This window comes from Pan paniscus, chromosome 7, assembly GCF_029289425.2.
Source record: "Pan paniscus chromosome 7, NHGRI_mPanPan1-v2.0_pri, whole genome shotgun sequence".
NCBI classification, from domain to species: Eukaryota; Metazoa; Chordata; class Mammalia; order Primates; family Hominidae; genus Pan; species Pan paniscus.
The window spans coordinates 87,974,753-87,994,649 of record NC_073256.2 but is presented as its reverse complement, the minus strand read 5'-3'; the positions used below and the strand labels follow the sequence as shown (position 1 = coordinate 87,994,649).

The 19,897-nt window shown below is 38.2% G+C and overlaps 1 pseudogene; it reads left to right on the top strand.

Annotated features, from left to right (window-relative positions):
- The first annotated feature begins 2,737 nt into the window (after positions 1–2,737).
- Positions 2,738–18,085, top strand: LOC100980633 (transient receptor potential cation channel subfamily A member 1-like; annotated as a pseudogene).
- The last annotated feature ends 1,812 nt before the right edge of the window (positions 18,086–19,897 follow it).

Genomic DNA, 19,897 nt, shown 5'->3' with positions numbered 1-19,897 from the left:
AAAGAAGCCAGATGCTAAAGATTAAATAGTGTATGATTCCATGTATCTGAAATTTCTAGGAAAAGGCTAAACTATACAGACAGAAACTATGCTAAAAAGACAGATTGAAGGTTGCCTAGGGGTCTGGGTCAGGGAGGGAATGACTGCATTTGGGTTTAAGGCAACTTTGTGGATTGTTGGAAATACTATAAAGCTGGATTGTGGAGATAATTGTATACATTTATTAAAAACCATCAAACTTTACACTTTCCATGGGTGCATTTTATGTTTTTTTTTCAAGATGCTATTTTCTCTTCTTTGGTATGTTTATTGGGCCCCTTTTCATTATTTTATTGGTTAAGGCACTTAAGGGAACCAAGAGGTTTTACCTTCAGTTCCAGGTATTAAAAACATATCTGGATTAGTGACGTTAAAAATAAATATTTATGTAATTAATTTAAAAACAAAAACATTTTTTAATTTAAGGAACAAAATAATTAAGGAGAATTTTTGGTAATTTAGATTTTTTCCATAAAAATTACCAAACAATATATGCATATATTTTCCCTGAGAATTTAAATAAAATCATTTATTATTATTACTTTTTATTTTCTTGAATAAGGTCTTGTGTAATATCAAATTGTAGTTTGATAATAAAAATTATCTTCAGGAAATTTCTATGAAGGGTCCTTTCCTCTTATCATTATCATTATTTTAAAAGTGTAATTGATATAAAAAGATTGTACTTTATTGCTATTCATTAATAATTAAATTTCAAAAGAAATAAGATCCTGATTGTAAACAGCTAGATACCGTGTTGTTCCTGTCTACATTATGCATTCTAAGACCAAGATTAGCAGTTAATTTAAAAAGGAAGCTTCCCTGCCTGCCTATGAAATAGGTATTTTTGATGGGTATGAAATAATTTAATAATTAAGAAGAAACAGTCATAAGAATTCCTGAGAGGTCTTAGAAAGACACTGCCTGAAAAGTGCCTAAAATGAACAAGTGCCCCAAAATATTTTTTAAAAATTAAACTAACATTTAATCTCTGCTTTTATAAGCAGAAATCAGGAAAACATTCAGTTCTATAATACTAACCATCTATATTTTTCAGTGTTAAAGCTGGAGAAGACAAATTTAAAAGAATATATGCTTTGGGGATGTCAATGGGGTACAGAAGCAAGAATGCAGAAAGCATCATTCTGTGCTGGCAGCTGACCCCAGGGGATGTCACAAACAAGGGGTGCTGTTGACCTGGAGCCACTTTTCTCCCAGCATTCCCCTCCACCCTCCATTGCTGGAGTTCCCTGCACCGCCTCCCTTCCCTGTCTGTAAGGGCCAACAGAGCCATCTGATGACACGCCTTCCGCCCCAGCTTCCAAAATGACCACTTCGAACATCCTCTTTATTCCCTTTTTGCCTTAGTGACCCTTTTCAGCTAAGTGTTGTGAGAAAAGCAATTGATCAAAGTAATCAATGATAAAGAATAAAAAGTCGTCATATTCCTATGAGGTATTTCCATTTTAAAACATGAACCTGGTATATGGAAAATGTCAGGTAGACAGCAGTGACTCAATGAGAGTTATTCTCTTTACCCATCCCTCTGATTCTTTTCTTTATTGGTTTCTCCAAATGCATTACCTCCTTCAACTAAATCAGAGCAAGCTGTGCAACTGATTCCTATTCTGTACACCCTGAACAAAGATGCTGGTGGGAAAAGTGTGCGAGGGTGAAGTTGAATACCTGTATCTTCCAGCAAGCCATACTCATGGACTCATGATGTGGTTAAGTTCAATATTATCCTTTCAAGGAATTCCACTCGAGGGGTGGAATTGATGGCAACCTGCCATATCCATTGGAAGATTTGAGGGGACATTTCATGGTTCCTCAACATCGTCATGTCCACTCTGCCTAGCCCTAAGCTCAGCCCGCCATAGCCCCTAGGTCAGACAGTCCACAAACCGTTACTGAGTGCACCTATGCCAGGTCCTGGATCCACGGGGGTCTTGAGTTAAGTGCTGGAGATGAGCAGATGAATACGACAATCCAGGGCCTTCAGGAAGCACAGTCTGTCAAAGCAAAAGACTGTCAAAGCTACCGTCTGTCCTGTGCAAAGCATAATCAGCCTTGGAAAGAAGGTTTCTTGCTTTCTAGCCTTGTAAACTTGAACTTACCGTCAACAGTTTCAGAGGCTCCCTTGTCTGTACATAAACGTAGAACCAGCCTCTTCGATGGAGAGGGAACACCTTTTATTCTACACAATTGACACCTATGCACAGCAGACCTATGAAGATAAGTCTTTCAAACAAAGCTGGGGGCAAACAAACACACCAGTCAGCAGTGGCTTACCTTTAACCTAACCTTTTTATTAACCACCCTTAAACACCAAGGCATGACGGGGATCAATATTATTATCCACAGGAAATGGGACCTGAGGACTTAATCTGGTCCCTCAAACCAGTGCTAGGGTTTAGCTATTCTCCCAAATGTTTGGAATGAGAAGTTTTGCTAAAAACCTTATTTCCATACCAAAGAGGCCCCCAGAAGGAGGTGCACGTGGAGGGAAACACAGGTCCATAGAATTTTAGTTGGAAAAAAATCCTGAAAACTAAAAAACTTTCCAATGTACCTTGTCATGCTCTCGTCCTCTCTCTTTACACACACACACACACACACACACACACACACACACACACACACACACACACACAGACACACGGTTGGAGGGGGCAGGGCGAGGCAAGGGGGCTCTTAGTGTGTAGATTACAACAAATTCACTGCATCCACACCGACCTGACACGCTTGACTCTGGGAGTGCGCTGCTGCAGCTGCAGGACAGCGGGACGGGGGAGTCACTTTGTTCCTGAAGGGGCGAGTCCTCGGCAGACGCTGCGCCGCCTCCCTCTTTGCTAGGGAGGTCTGTGTTTCTACCTCCTCTTCACGCCCCGCCTGCTTCCTGCACTGTAAGTAGCGCGGGCCTGAGAACTCCTTCCAGAAGTTCTCCAGGGCTCCCGCGGAGCGAGATTTTCGCTGCCTGTGAGCTGCAGCGCGGAAGAGCTCGGGCTCGCGCGGACCCCAGCGCCTGGCCGGCTGACAGCGCTCTCTCGCCCCAGGTGCCCGCGCGCGTGGGGAGCAGATGCACCAGATGGCGTCCGGGGTGGGGTCAATGAAGCGCAGCCCGAGGAAGATGTGGCGCCCTGGAGAAAAGAAGGAGCCCCAAGGCGTTGTCTATGAGCATGTGCGGGACGACACGGAGGACTGCAAGGAACCGCTTAAGGTACCCTGGGGGTTCGCGGGTCGGGACGGGTTCTGAAGTCCGGCCGCGGTTCGGCTCGAGGTTTCCTTGCGGGCAGCCCTTGGTTTGGAGAACGTGTGGAGTGGCCAGGGGGTTGCAAGCTTTGGGGTGTGTTCACAGTCCAAGAGGAGACCCCGCTAATGACGCGCCCACACAGCGCCTGCGTTATCTATTTTGTTTGCTTGTTTGCCCAATCTATTCTTGCTCCTGGACAACTGTAGTCCAGGGAAACCTACTCCAAAAGTATCTGTATCGTTTGGCACAAGATCGGGCAGCTGCCTAAAATCAGGGCAATTTGGAATGTGTGTCGTTTCACTTGAACTTTTTTGTAGATTTTGTTTAGAATCAAATAGCCGAAAGGCTGTGTCTGATTGTCGTCGGATAGCTATTTAAGAGTTTTGGGGGTTGAGAAGGCTTCTGGTCTAACAGAGTGAAACAGAGAAACCAGAGAAAATGTCCCCTGTAAAACGGAGACAGAACTGGCGAATTCCTTCTTCAGGGGGTGGAGACGTCAGGAAATGCTGTGGAGGAGGTGACCTTTTGAAGATGGATGAGTGGCCTGAGGCTCTAGGATAGGTACTTGTTTGTTATGCAGTTCTCGGGACCTAAAGGCAGCACTAGCTACTACCTGATGGCTTAGTCTAAGGGATAGAGGCTGTTGGGTGCTCAGAGCCCACCTCTGGATTTCATCAGATTGTCAACAGGAGAAAGGGGCTCTTTTAAAATGTTGAGACAACATTAAAGAGACTCTCCATACCCTCATCACAAATCTCTTTCAACAGTGGAATCATGTTAACAGTTTCTTATGTATTTTCCAGGTTAAAAAAAAAATGCTTACACAAAAACGCATATGTTAATGGATCTTTTTTTATTTGCAAAAGTATGAACTCGCAGATTTCCACTTTGATTTACTCACAAAATATATTTTGGAATACATTTTAAATCGGCACTTGGAAATTTACCTGTTTTTACCAGCTTCATAACATCCCACTGTATGAATAGATCATGATTTATTTAACCAGTCTTGCACTGATGGACACTCAGGCTGTTTTATGTTTGCTTTGTTTTGCTATTATACACCTGACTGAGTGTGTCTGTGAGCGTAGACGTGACTTCTCTGTCTGTCCATTGTTACTTTTGCGGGACTGTCTGTATGTTAAAGTCCTAGCAGGGTCAAGAGGTACATACAGCCTTAAGTTTGGTAGCAATTGCCAAATTGCTCTCTAAATAGGTTGCACAAATTGGCACTGTTGCCAGCTGTGTGTGTGAATCAGGCATGTATAGTTAATCACACACACCAAGTAGCCAGGCCTCCCAAGGTGAGTCTGTTGGCATATCCACCTTGACCACAGACATTTTTTGTCCTTCTTAATATTAGCAAGGTAACTGTGGCCTTTTGGCTTACTGCAGAGAACTGAGTCATGAATGGATTTCACCCTCCAGGATAGTATCTTTACAATTAATATGGGACTGGAAGAAATTTTAAATTTCTAATATCACCCATGTGGTTTTATTTATTTATTTATTTTTCTTTATTATTATTATTATTATTATTATTTTTTGAGACAGAGTCTAGCTCTGTTGCCAAGCTGGACTGCAGTGTCATGATCTCGGCTCACTGCAACCTCCACGTCCCGGGTTCAAGCAATTCTCTTGCCTCAGCCTCCTGAGTAGCTGGGACTACAGGTGCACGCCACCATGCCTGGCTAATTTTTGTATTTTTAGTAGAGAAGGGGTTTCATCATGTTGGCCAGGATGGTCTCAATCTCTTGACCTCATGATCCACCCGCCTCAGCCTCCCAAAGTGCTGGGATCACAGGCATGAGCCACCATGCCTGGCCTGTGGTTTCATTTTCTAGAGATATTTGCTGAGGGATTTCTCAGCACCAAGTCTCAAAATTATTTTTCTTCACGTTTCTAATTGTCCTTATTTAGATTTATTGCCTAAGTAGAACCACTTATGTTATTTAAGGCTTTTTATTTTTATTTTTTTATTTGAGTTTGTAGATTGAGGGATTTATATTTTATTTCATTAACTGTGGTACTTTCAGATCATCTTGTAAAAATCTCAGTGATTGTACTCATTACAAAGAAACATATATAATACTGTGAAGGGTTTTTTGAACTCTAGAGGGTTTTTGGTGGTTTCCTAAATTAAAACAAAGGCTGTATAACATGTTTTCTCCAGCACATACACAGTATCTCAGGAACACTAACAAAACTGAAGGATCACAGAAAACTTACAAGATGAGAAATGTGGAAAAAGAACAATTGGACTGATGCTTTTAGCCTTTTCCAATTATTTTCTTTCAAGATAGTGAATACTTCAGCATTTGATCTTCCAATTGTTATCTCTCACCTTAGTTTCCAACCTTTTGGCCACATTGCTACTTATATGTATTTCATTAAAGCAACCTAAAACGGATGTGTTTGATATTTCTGTTTTAAGGGGTTTAGTTAGAATTAGCTTATCTAAAAGTGATCTAGTCTATTATGTTCTGAATCTAATCACATAGTTTTGAATCATAAGGAATCTGAAGTGACTCTGTGACAACATGAAACTACATTAAATGAATATATAACTTGTCTAAATGACATCCTTGGCTTACTTTCAGAACTTTAAAAAATCTTTTCAAAGCCTGACAATACGTCAGGTACTGATTGAGAAGATCTAGTACATCTGATATGCTCGTGTAAAATATTTAGATGCTGTTTTGTTATTGTGAATTCAATAGTGCCTTGTGAGCATCTGAACCTAGTACTCCCTCTAAAGAGTGTGGAATTGGGTTTGTGTTGACAGCACATCGCTGAACAGACATCCCAAACTGCTCATTCTGGCACTAGGGAGTGGGCAGCACAATCTCTTTATTACCCAAATAGTGTATCAAATTCAAGTGCCAGAATGCTTCTAAATAGACTTAGATCAACATTTTCTTTGATAGCATGAGACATGAGAATACCCTATTTCCACAATAATCCCATTTTAAATTTATTACTGAATATGTGTAAATTTGGAAGTGGTTGGATGCTCATTGTCATATCCTATAGTCACTAAAGCCATATGTAGCTTATATAGAATTCTTTTTTTTTTTTTTGGTTAAAAAGTAACATATCTCAGTTTAAGAGACTACTATAGAACAGTGATTTGTTAAGTACTGTTTTGTGATTCTAGAAGCAAAATCCAAAGTTCAAAAATTTAAGAAATTAAGTTTTATTTATTCCAATTTGACATTTACTGAATGAATCCTCATATCTTAAATCATTTCTTAGCTATAATTAAGATACATTAAATACTTTAATACATCATTTTAATTGATAGCTTTTCTTTTCAGTAGTGAGAAATGCTCTAGTTATCCTTAAAATAACAAACTAGAATTTGAACACATATATTATCATGTGGCATATGTGACTAGTTATGGTCAATGGTAGAATTAAAGCAAGTATCTGATTCATTTGTTTGGGGAAGATTTCTTCATTTCCTTGGCAACAAAGAAGAAGGCCTTTATTTCTAAGCATATATGAGTTTATGGTCAAAAAATTAAAACATTTATTTCACATACTGAACAATTTGGGGGCATTTTTTCATACCTTCTTTGTATCTGTAAATATTTTGTGTATTTCAAGAAAAACTTTTACTTTATTATAAGCATGATAAAGAGTTTTGGATAATAAATTATTTAAGACTATAAAATGATTAACTTTATAGTCATAAGTTTTGCATATGCTTGTTTGTTGTAATGGTGTTTAAATACCTCTAGGAGGATTTTGAAGGAAGTGCATATGGATTACAAAACTTTCAGAAACAAAAGATATTAAACAATTGTGATGACATGAACGCCTTCTCTTCACAATATGCTGTAGGAAAAGGTCAATTCGAGTAGATGGAGATGTTCCCTGAAGATTTCCTTCCTGGAGGTAACAAAACATTACAATGCATCTTCTAGAAATCTTTTATCCCATTCAATTCACTGGGAAGAGTGGAATAAAGTGATTCTTAAGGGTAATTAGTTTCAATTATAAAGAGCCTGTATATTTCACTTAGAAATGTGGGTTTTCCTACACACCAGCACTCCTCAACTTCTTCTACTGAAATACTGCAAAACATAGTGCAGAGATCTAGGACACCCCACAACAAGCACAGACTTTATTTGAATTTTTAGGTAGATTGTAAAAATGCATATATATTTATATACTCTTCTATACTATTTCCATTGAGGTTATTCTACACCTAAATTATTATCATTGAAGAAAATGGACACTTCAAGAAGGTGTAACATCCCCCCACAGTGATGTTTTCCAGATGCCAGCCTTGTACACTCTGCCTTGTTTAAGCAGTTCAACTGCAGGCAATGAGGGAGGTGGATGCCACAGAGATGGAGGCAGTGAGATGGTGTGATAAGACCTTCACTATATAAGATAATTCCATCAATATTGTGGAAGATGGATTAGAAGTGTAAGCCAAGCTAAAAAGCTATTTTGGTAGTAAACAGAGGATAAAAGTTCACCAGGGTTGTGAGGCTACAATAAGGAGACAGGGAGAGGTTCAAGAGATATTGGCATGTAAAGTCAACAGTGCTTAACAGCAGAGTAAATGGGAAGAGAAAGGGGCAGGGAGTTGGAACTGACTTTGAAATTCTTAAAGTTAGGAGATTAGGCTAATAATATAAACATCCCCCAAAAGGAGGAATATGAGAAAACAGAAAGTAAGTGAGTGCGAAGGTGTGAGATTTGGTCACTGTGAGTTTGAAAGGCCCAGGGGACATCCACTTGGAAATATCCAGCAGGCAATATCTATAATCTTCAATAATATCTGGAAATATCCAGAAATGTAGAATGAAAGGGGCTGCCCTACAGGAGCATGATTGCATAGGAAGTCGATGAGACAGTGGAAATGCATGAAAATACTTTAGGGGATCACAAAATTGCTAGTTAAGGTAGCTAAGAGTAGAGTACAAACACCAAGAGACAGATGGCAGAGGAAAAGCCAGAAAAAGATGAAGATAGTGATGGATAAAAATTGATGATACTCAAGCCATGGGAGAAGTTACTGGGACAGAAGAGTTAGAAGGAGCTCTTGCCACAAAGAGATCAAGTAGGAAGATCACGATAAAGCCCCTACATTAGAAGGCCCCGGTGACTTCTGTAGAAATGATTTCTGAAAAGTGATGAGGATAAAAGTGAAATTCAAGTTATTTAATTAGTGAATGGGAGTTTGTAAATATAGATCCCTGTTTAAGTTTGGTGCCAAATGGAATGATGAATGGAGTGATTCTTCTTGATCAGACGGAACAGTCAAGAGATGTGTGTGTGTGTCCATGCATGTATGTGTGTTGTTTAGAATGAAGCACTTAGATGAATAAAAGGAAATAGTGGAGAGATATATTTTAAAAAGGAGAGAAACAGAAAATGTGGCTACATGGTTCCAAGTACCATAGATGGTCCCCAAATCATGTTTATGAGACAATACTTTTTCTCCTTTTCTGGACATAAAGATAACACTGCCACTAATTTACAAGGTTGATATGTCCATTTTAGAATAGCTATAGGACTTTGCAGGATGAAAGGACCTATTACTTGTATGCTGAGCTCACAGGATAAATAGTGCCATATATCGTATTGTAGAAATATATGGAAACCAGGTGTGGCATCAGGGACTCAAGCTCGAATTCTAATCTTGTGGTTTATTAGTGGTGTGTCTTTTTTCTTATTAACATTTTCTGAGCCATTCCTACAGGCCAGGCACTCCGCTGTGATCTTTAAAGACACAATTTAATATTATTGTCCCAATAACACTGCAACATTGCAAGGTGTCTCTCTCTCTGTGTGTGTGTAGGCATATGAATATATGTTTTGTATTTTTTTTTTTTTTTTACAAATTTTGAATACGAGAAAGCTGAGGTTCAGAGAGGCATGGTAACCATACCTCCTTACTGGCTCTGTGATGTTGGCAAGACTTTTAACCTCTCTGGACCTCAGCATCTTCCTCCTGAACATTTGTCATGGTGATGCCTAGCAGGCTGTTGGGGCTTGAAAGAAATAATGGTCACGTGAACTTAGTAGAGTGCCCAGTATATAGTTCTTTGTTTTATATAATCTCAATATTTTATCACAATACCCCAACTCATATAGATAAAAATATGTAGCAATTGGAGGATCTTTCTCTTATGACTGCTATGGATAGAAATTTAACTCAATTGATAAAGTCAGTGCCATGCTTCTATATATTCCCATTAGGTGCCCATTAAATGTTTCATGAGAATTGAAGCTATGTTTTTAGTTTCCATAGAAAAGATGCAGCTGATTTCAGTTGCACTTGGCACTGAGTTTTGCAGTGGATAGGCACTCAAGAGGTGTTGAGCAAAATCTAACCCATATTTTGGTTTCTTTTTCTAGTGCTGAATGCAATGATTATGGATGATTATGGAATAGCCCTCTGCACTGTGCTGTAGATGAAAACCAAATTGAAAGCGTTAAGTTTCTACTCAGCAGAGGAGCAAACCCAAACCTCCAAAACTTCAACATGATCGCGCCCCTCCACGTAGCTGTGCTGGGCATGAACAATGAGGTGATGAAGGTAAGGCTACTGGCTGGCTCCAAAGGGCCTGACCAGCGGCGCAGGTGCTGGTACCCAGATCCAGCTCTCTCTGCCTGCACCAGGATGAGCACCTTCTGAGCTTCCAGATCAAATGATATGTAATAATTACATTTGCTCTACTTCTCACCAACTAATGTTGATAATGATGATTAGTTCTAACTTTATTGAACAGTTCTTATTTACCAAGCACCTTTAAAGAGCTTTGTGCATGTTCGTTTATTGAATTCTCATCTAAATAAGCCCTCTATGAAGTAAGATCTAATAAAATACTAGTATTCCCATTTCATAGCTGAGTATGCTGAGGTGCCAAAAGAATTTGAATAGCTTGCCTAATGGCACATCACAAGTAAAACAGCAAGACTAAGGAATTTTATTTTCATCTTTATGTTTTCAAGTTTAGGCTTTATCTCTTTTACCTGACTGATTTAATGACAAAGGAAGAAGGTATTGAGAGCCTCAGTGAAAGCAGAAAACATAATTATGACTTGCTGTTTTAGTTAGAGTGTATGGCCTGTTAGATTAGTTCGCTGAAGACATGACAATACCATTGGGAGACATCTTATTGGTTTTCAAGGTGTAACAATAAGCTTGATCAAGTAGAGGAAATCCTGGAAAATTGCTAAAGGGTAAAAATTAGGCCATGGCTTTTAAACTACCTCTCAAAGTCTGTCAGACACACTAGAAAACAAACATGCTTAACTGATGAAGAATGGAGTTTACAAATGGATCGTGTTCCAGAAGTTCATTTCTAAGGTAGGCTATTTGGAACTTACAATAAATTTTCTTGTAGAAATATTATTGCAAATGATGATTTGGCTATTTGTGGTAAGCCACAAGAAAACCAACTTCTCTATAAATCGCCAAAGAGATGCATGAGTTTCTGGCTCCCTTTAGCCCAAAAACCTTTTCTCTCAGCCTTCTGAGACCTTGGCTCCTTTACGTTTGGCATGAAGGGTATTAGAGGAGCCACTTTCTGCTTTCCTGCTGTTCCTTGTATATGGCTCTATCAAAATTCTTAACACATGATATTGGAATCAAACATTCAGGTGCTTTTTTTGCCCCCTGGGTAATTATCCTTGAAGGAGGGCTGTGTCTTGCTAATCCAAATATCTCTTATTCCTCAGCACTGTGGTGGCAAATGATGAATGAATGAGTAAATTGGAGTTCTGGCTGACTGAGAAGGGGCGAGCTGAAGTCTCAGTACCTATGAGATAGGTCAGAGTGGCTCCCTGAAGAGGTTACTAGAAAGTCCTCTGGAAACAAGCTGGTTTTTGTTGTTGTTCTTTTTGTTTTATTAAATATCTGCATTATTCATGAGCCAACTGTTGTTTCCATATCATCCGGGTTGGGCCACTAAGGACTGCAGGGACTCCCACAGAAATGTCACATATTTCCTCATGGAGCTCTGTGCTCCCTCTGAAAGCCCTTTTTAAGAACAAATATCTATTAACTCAATTAATATTGGCTCTGAAAGTGTGGTTTGGGAATATGAAGACAGACAACTGTTGAAAGACTATTGTTATTAGAAAGCAGAAACCTCCAGACCAACACATTCAGAAAGATAGGTATCACATAGAAATAGAAAATAAAGCTCCTAACTGATTCATAAATTCAGTGATGAACATAAAACAAATTTTCCTGATGACACCAGAACAAGCAGAAAAATAGAGTTCTAAGTAAAATTGACTCTCCCCTACTTGCTCTTACCAACCACAACTATGTGTAAAAATATTTTCAGACTCCTCTGGTTCACCAGAGATGACAGGAATAGAAGGAGGAGAAGGTGTTTTGGAATGTCTCCCCTCATGCTTGCAAACAGCAGTCCTCTCTACCTGCCTCTCCCTGTTATGCCCATGGTCCAGCCTCTACCCACCTAGCCCCTGCCAGTTTAGAAGCTGCTCCACTAACCTTCCGTCAAACCTTCCTCTGCTGTCTATAATGGTTGTAAAGTAAAAAACTGTCATCCACACATCACTTCAAGTTCTTCAACAAATGATTTATGGTATGCATAATATTCCCTGGGACACATTGGCCTGGGGATTAGGGGGTGGTTTTTTCTCTCAGTGGCCTGCAGGCCTTAGTCCTTGGGGCTTTACTTCAAAGTATCCAGTTGTTTGACCCTTCCATGAGGCTTTCCAGATTCTCAACCAAGGGACCTGTGGAGGGCTCACCTCCGAACCTTCCAGACTTGCTTGGTCATGACTGAATTTGGAGTAGGTGCACAGTTTAGTTACTCTCTCTGGGATCTCTGCCACATATAACTGAACACAGCTTTTTGAAAGATTGTGCTTTTGGTGGTACAGTAATAACAGCCTAATGCTACACTTTTATGGTCTATGATTCTAAGAGGGCAAAGAGAGAAAAGCCTCTTCTATGGTAGGTTATTTTCCATATGAATCTACAGCTTCTTAAGAAGAGAATGCAAAGGTGCCTTAAGTCCATGGAAGGAATCTTGTGTTCTCATTTCCCTTAATTCATCAATCATTTTCCCACGTAGTTTTATGTACAAAATCTCAGTTTAATTTTCATTTATGAGCAGAATTAATTAGTAAACCTAATTCATTTACTGACACTCACATGGGTGTGTTCTGTTAACAAGAGGCTCTGGTAAAAGGTTGTATACTTTTTTAAAGAAGTCAATGTTTTTGAGAAACAGCTTATTTAATAAATTCTTTTAACATTATTTAATTATAAGGACATGCCATTGTTTATCATAGTCTTTCTGCAAGAGAAAAAGCCTCTAGTAGGCCAATTTAAAGATTTGATATTTAGATGAGATAATTTTGTTACATTGAATGTAAAAAAAAGACTGGTCAAAGATCTATAGACACTTGGGCAATAATCAGCTGGCCGTCAACCAGGTGAGGCAGTAACAGGTCTTCAATGAAATTCTATCAGAAAAATTACTTGACCATTTTATCAGGATGCTAATTTCTTATCTCTCTTTCTCTGTCTTTTCCTTCCTTCCTTCCTTCCTTCCTTCCTTCTTTCCTTCCCTCCTTCCCTCCTTCCCTCCCTCCTTCCTTCCTCCCTCCCTCCCTTCCTCTTTCTCTCCCTCTCTCTCTCTCTTTCTCTTTTTCTCTCTTTCTCTCTTTCTTTCTTTCTTCTTTTTTTTTTCTTGCACTGTCTCCCAGGGTGGAGTGTGGTGGCATGATCTCAGCTCACTGCAACCTCTGCCTCCCGGGTTCAAGCAATTCTCCTGCCTCAGCCTCCCAAGTACCTGGGACTACAGGCTTGCGCCATCAAGCCCAGCTAATTTTTGTGTTTTTAGTAGAGTTGGGGTTTCATCATGTTGGCCAGGCCGGTCTCAAATTCCTGACCCCAAGTGATCCACCTGCCTCAACCTCCGAAAGTGCTGAGATTACAGGCATGAGACACCGTGCTCGGCCAGGACGTTAATTTCTTACATTGTAGAAAAAGTTTCCATTGCAGACCAAGTTTGAATTAATTGAGTTAAGCCTTACCAAAGTGTTATGCAAAACTCTGTTTTGTTTACTGAAAAGAGTTTCCATTGACATTTCCTAGGATGCTTGCAATCTAAGTAAAAGAAAAATGACTGGTAGGGGGAGAAAAACCATTCTCTTCCTGCCTCCCTCCCTCCCTCCCTCCCTCCCTCCTTCTCTCTCTTGCTCTTACTTTCTTCCTTCTTCCCTTCCTGACTTCCTCCTTCACTGCGAACACATTCTAAATGGCTCCACAAATTTATTTTTCTGAAAATATTAGTGAATATAGCTTCACCTAATACTAGTCAGAAGTATTAAGTGAAGCTATGATAACTTTTATCTACAATTAGTATTTACAATGCTACAACTCATTATCACCTTAATTGTTGTGACATTGAAATCATGATTATTTCATCTATTTGAGAAATTTACTTAGTACCCACAGTATGCAGAATTTTGTGCCAGATTGTGTGGGAGAAGGATGAAAAAACATAAATAGACATGGTCCCTGGCATCTGAGAACTTAAAATCTAGTGGAAGACAAATATTTTATTTGGAAATCTGTAAAATTTTGACAATTATTCTCCACTTTTGTGTAGGTCTTGCTTGAGCATAGAAGTACTGATGTTAATTTGGAAGGAGAAAATGGAAACACAGCTGTGATGATCGCATGCACCAAAAATAATAATGAAGCATTGCAGATTTTGGTTTGCATATTTGTCATATCTTTCTGCTTTCTTTATCTTTTCATGAATACAACATGGATTATTATTATTTACAAAAGCTGTTGAGTTTTTCTCCTTAGAAAAACATAAAATACAGAAACTATGTCAGAAAAAAAAGTTGTTCTATGTGTTTTTGTATACACACTCCCTGCCTTAAGTGGATCTGAGATTGCTTTTAGAAGACAAATAGTAAAGCAGTAATGAAAACTATGAGAAATTCAAAGTGAAAAGAAAATATAGGCAGGAAAAATTGAGATGAAGCTGGTGGTCAGGCTAGAATGCGAAATACAAAGTGTAATGGCCTGTATCTTACAAAGATGGTTTGCACATTCGATTCTGAGCTTCTGAATTGTCAAAGGAAAGATGAATATAATCAGTTCCAGACTTATTGGGCCCATAAAATAAAAGCCAAAAGAAGCATAGCCAATCCTGAAAACCTGAAGAAATTATTGCCACGTGTTCCCAAAAACAGTGCCCTGAGTGATGAAATGACAAAGGTTGTTAGCCACATGCCTGAGAGCAGAGCCAGCTTTGTCTCTGGCGAGGCTTCCTGACGTGGTCCAGTGAGGGGATGGAGATGCTTGTCTACATGACTTCCTCCTGCTTCTGGCAGTGATCCACCTGAGTGTGCTGTTACAGTCCCAGCAAAAAGCCTTGTTTCAAATATTCCTTAATCACTTGCATGTTATCCAGACCAGGATCTTTATTTTTACCACAAGATTTTGCCTCTTTACCATCCCAGAGAGTAAGAAAATGAAATAAAATAATTTAAAAATATTTGCCTTGTGTTTAAATGTACCATACATGTATGTTTTAGCACCTTTACTAGATGTACTTAGAGACAGGTACATACTCTAAGCTCTCATGATTGGACCAAAAAGAGAATAAATGATAAAGAGAATAAAAATAAATTAACTAACACTCAAACCAAGAATTTAGGAAAAGAACCTTAAATTAACCAAAGGAAAATCAGTATAAAGAAATAGTAAAGTTAAAAGTCCTACAGAAAACAATGTATTTTTAAAGTCTGATTTCCTTGCCAATTTAATTTTTATGTGTATACTGTATGACAATATTGTTCAAAAAGCTTTTACTTAGCAATATTCTTCTTCTTATTATTATTATTGTTTTTTTTTGAGATGGAGTCTCACTCTGTCACCCAGGCTGGAATGCAGTGGCGCATCTCGGCTCACTGCAACCTCCACCTCCCGGGTTCAAGCGATTCTCCTGCTTTAGCCTCCCGAGTAGCTGGGACTACAGGAGCATACCACCACAAATTTTTGTATTTTTAGTAGAGATGGGGTTTCGCCATGTTGGCCAGGCTGGTCTCGAACTCCGGACCTCAGGTGATCCACTCGCCTCGGCCCCCCAAAGTGCTGGGATTACAGGCAGGAGCCAACGTGCCCGGCCAACAATATTCTTTAATAATATGATTTTATAAAGTACATCTTCCATTTCTGGACTATATTATACATATATATTTCTGGGCTATTATATATATTATAGAAACTAAACTAATACTATCTCTAAAAGCTGAGATTACAGGTGGTATTTGGTTCTACACACATTTCTGTTTACTCAAAATATTTTCTTTTGAAATAATTAAAAGTACTTAAAACAAAACTGAAGGTTAATAATCTATAGAAAATGATAGTTTAAAATGATTGGCTCAGATTATCAACGTAATATAACACTTAGTTCTTCTAACACCTTTTTAGTGAAGAACTATCATTAGTGAAAATGCTTGATTTTCATGGCTTAACAAGAGTGCTGGCATATTCATTTATTAATTTTATATAAACAGAAGGAAAAGCATCTGGGAAATATTGTCATTTTATTCGCATAAGAAATTGAAAATGGGTATAGAAGTCATGATAGTGTCTTTAAAAATTTTATTAATTCCATTGAAAAATATGTTGACTTTAGTTTGCTGGGATATCAAAATTTATATTTTTGTGTCTACATTGTTACTTCTTTGGAAGATATAAAATGTCCCTATTTCAGAATCTTTGCTTAGCTCAAAATTACTTTCATGCTTAGATTTTATAATATATGAAGCTCTCTATGTGCTTTTACATAGACATACAGTGTAATTTGTGATTTGAGGTTTAACTGGTGTCATTTTTACTTTTGTCTTTTCTTCCAGCTTCACAAAGGAGCTAAGCCATGTAAATCAAATACATTTGGATGTTTTCCTATTCATCAGGCTGTACTTTCAGGTTCCAAAGAATGCATGGACATAATACTGAAGTTTGGTGAGTAGAGGCTTTTCCATATATACACTATAAATAAGTCTACTCTGGTGGGTGCTATTACTTTGAAAAATGTTTAACCAAATTTACCACAGGCTTGTATGTGTCTCAGTGCCCTTCCTTTTTTAAAAAAATAAAAAACCCTCCCTATTATTTATTTTATATATTTGTTAAATTGAATGCTATTTTCTTCTAAAGGTGAAGAGCACGGGTACAGCAGACAGTCCCACATCAACTTTGTGGATAATGGGAAAGCCAGACCTCTCCATCTGGCTGTGCAAAATGGTGACTTGGAAATGATCAAAATGTGCCTGGACAATGGTGTACAAATAGACCTAATGGAGGTAACTCTTTGTATTTTATATGACACTTTCATCTTAGAGTTGTCAAAAGCATATAAAATGCTTTATAGCTCTTTTACGGTTAATTTACATTGAAATACACACAAGAAATAGATATTATTTCCTTCTGCTTCTGCAGAAGCAGAACAAGGGGATACCCCAAGTTTCGGTCTATGTAAAGAAATTTGAGACCTCCCTAAAACAATTGCAGACACAAATACAGATAGAATAAAGACGATATCTAGTTCAATTGCTGTTACACAAGTTAAGGCCTACCCTCAGAAGATGATAATGTTCAGCTAGGAACATTAAAGCCCAATCATGAATGTCTTTGGCTTTAGTTCTATTCGGAAGAGTTATCATTTTTAAAACTAAGGACCACTTAACTAATTTCTAAAAACATGTCTATGAAAATGCTGACTGTGTTTGGTATCTGACCTTATGCCAGGCATCTCTGACCAAAAGTATAGAGTTTGGGCCCTTTTCCCTTCAATATCTGGGTTTTGGGTGGCAACAAGCTCCCCTCCAAGATACTGCAAAGGCCTGTGCTTTCTGGAGGAAGAGAAGATTGGTTATTAATTTCATGTATCTTCTGGACACTAATCCTAAGTCCCTTCAATATAGAAATAAGAGCTGCCACTCTTGGTATGGATTCTGAAGTCACTTCCTACGCTGAGTGCTTACGGCAATGAATGAGACGTCGTTCTCATGTTCCTGGGGGAAAGAATGTTACCCAGACGATGATGGTGGAAGTATATGCCAGGAGTTGTTTTATTAGAAAGAAGCACACTTGTCAGCTACAAATTTTGTATGGATGCTCTTCTTTGTAGGTCCATAAAATCAAGGAATATCTATTGCATTTCAGATGATTAATGGTGATCAGTTTCATCTGATCACCATTAATCATCTGAAATGTAATTGATATTCCTTGATTTTATTGACCTGGGACAAAAAAACTCACAGATGAATATAAGTTACATTCTTAAATTTGGATTTAAATATTGATTCTAGTATTAAAACCCTTTACAGAAGGCAAAGTGCACAGCCCTTCACTTTGCTGCATGGAGAGACTGAGATTATTAAATTATCGATATCGTCCTATTCTGGTGGCATGGATATTGTTAATGCAGCTGATGAAAGTCATCAGACTGTGCTTCACAGGCAAGTTTTCTACCTATCATTCTGTATACAGACTTTTAGTCTTCTCATGTTAAATTAGAAATTGCAAAGAGCAGTTAGTACTAATGGAAGCAAAGATTATGTAGTTTAAAAGAAAAGAACAAAATAGCAAAGACCCTGTGTATCAACTGGAATTGCTTGTGTTCCTGGGGAATGGGAGTATAATGTTAAAGAAATTCCACAGAATAAAATCTCCTGTGGCATATTCTGAATCAAGTCCAGTGGATATAGGATCAAGATTAATTTTCTATATGCTAAAGAAGTCTACATACAAGGTCTTCCAAGCCTTTTCTACTCTGTTCCAATTTCTCATATTTATTTTATCCCCATTTTTAATGACAATAATGGAGCAGATACGTATGGATATTTTACTTTTCCCACCATAATCCTTTCTGCTAATCCCCCAATTATACATAAATGGTTTCAAAAGATAAAGTTTTAGGAAATTATAACCAAGTTGCCAAAAACGCTAAAAAATTTCTGTGAAGTTTGACAGAAATACACATCAGGGAAAATGTATTAAACTGTAGGCTTACTAGGTGCTAGGATAGGAAACAAGCAGTGTATATTGGAAATTCAATTCTTGTGGAAAGACAAGTACGAAATGCTCCCCATGTGAGTGAAAGAGTTGTCTGAGTTGAGCCTTCAGTCTCTCAGTCTCATACACACACACACAGACACACACACAGACACACACACACACACACACACACACACACACACAGAGTCAGAGTAGCCGATATATTTTCAATAGGTAACCAGACCTGGAAATCTATCTATCTAAATATCTCTTAGAAAAAAAGCGGATCACGAGGTCAGGAGATCGAGACCATCCTGGCCAACACAGTGAAACCCCGTCTCTACTAAAAATACAAAAACTTAGCTGGGCATGGTGGAGGGCGCCTATAGTCCTAGCTACACTGGAGGCTGAGGCAGGAGAATGGCGTGAACCCGGGAGGCGGGGCTTGCAGTGAGCCGAGATCGTGCCACTGCACTGCAGCCTGGGCGACAGAGCAAGACTCCGCCTCAAAAAAAAAAAAAAAAAAGAAAAAGAAAAAAAGAATCTCTAGCTACCAATAAAAGATCTGTTTCTAATGAATGTACACATTTGCAAAACCACCAGCCACGATAGGATATGTGTGAAGAGAAAGGAACTCCCACTTAGGATGAATTTGCAAACTAAAATTGTATAGCATAAAAGAAAACATAAAAAAAAGTCAACAAAAAGCCAATTTATTTCCAAGAAAATAGAAATAACAGGGGAATCTGAAAATAATTTTGAAATAAAGATATTTGAGACCTTAAAAAATTTAAAGGAAGGTTAATAAGTTATGTAAAAGTAAGTATATGAAGACAACATAGAATTGTAAAAACGGGTTGTCATATATGAATCTAGGATTGGTGATATGAAAATGATACAGTAAAATAAAAAAGTTAAAAAGGAGCCATTGAAATAAAATTAAAACTCAATAGACTAACTTCTAGACCAGAGATTCTCAAACTGTTGCAGATTGGAATCATGTGGGTAGCTCCTAAAATCCCAGTACCAATTAATACCCTTTAATATATAAAATCTCTGGGATGAGTGGCAGGAATTAAAAAAAAAAACTCTTTGATTTGAATGTGTCGCTAATTTAGAAACCCAATAATTTGGTTACTGTTGAAGTGCATCTTTAGAAAACAGCCTTAATATATTAATATGCATGAGATGAAATTATCTTAGGTAGATGGGTACTTAATGTTATAATTTATTCCCTAAAATTACTAAATATAACTAATATGTTTTAAATATAATGCAACATCTTGTCATATTTTGGGTGAAAATTAGCAAACTGATTCTGAAATTTATATATAAAAGGCCAAGAATACTTGAGACAATCTTGAAAGAAAGAAATGAGATTTGCTAATCTCAGCACTTTGGGAGGCCAAGGCGGGTGGATCACGAGGTCAGGAGATCAAGACCATCCTGGCTAACACTGTGAAACCCCGTCTCTGCTAAAAATACAAAACAAACAAAACTAAACAAAAAAGTTAGCCAGGCATGGTGGCAGGTGCCTGTAGTCCCAGCTACTCTGGAGGCTGAGG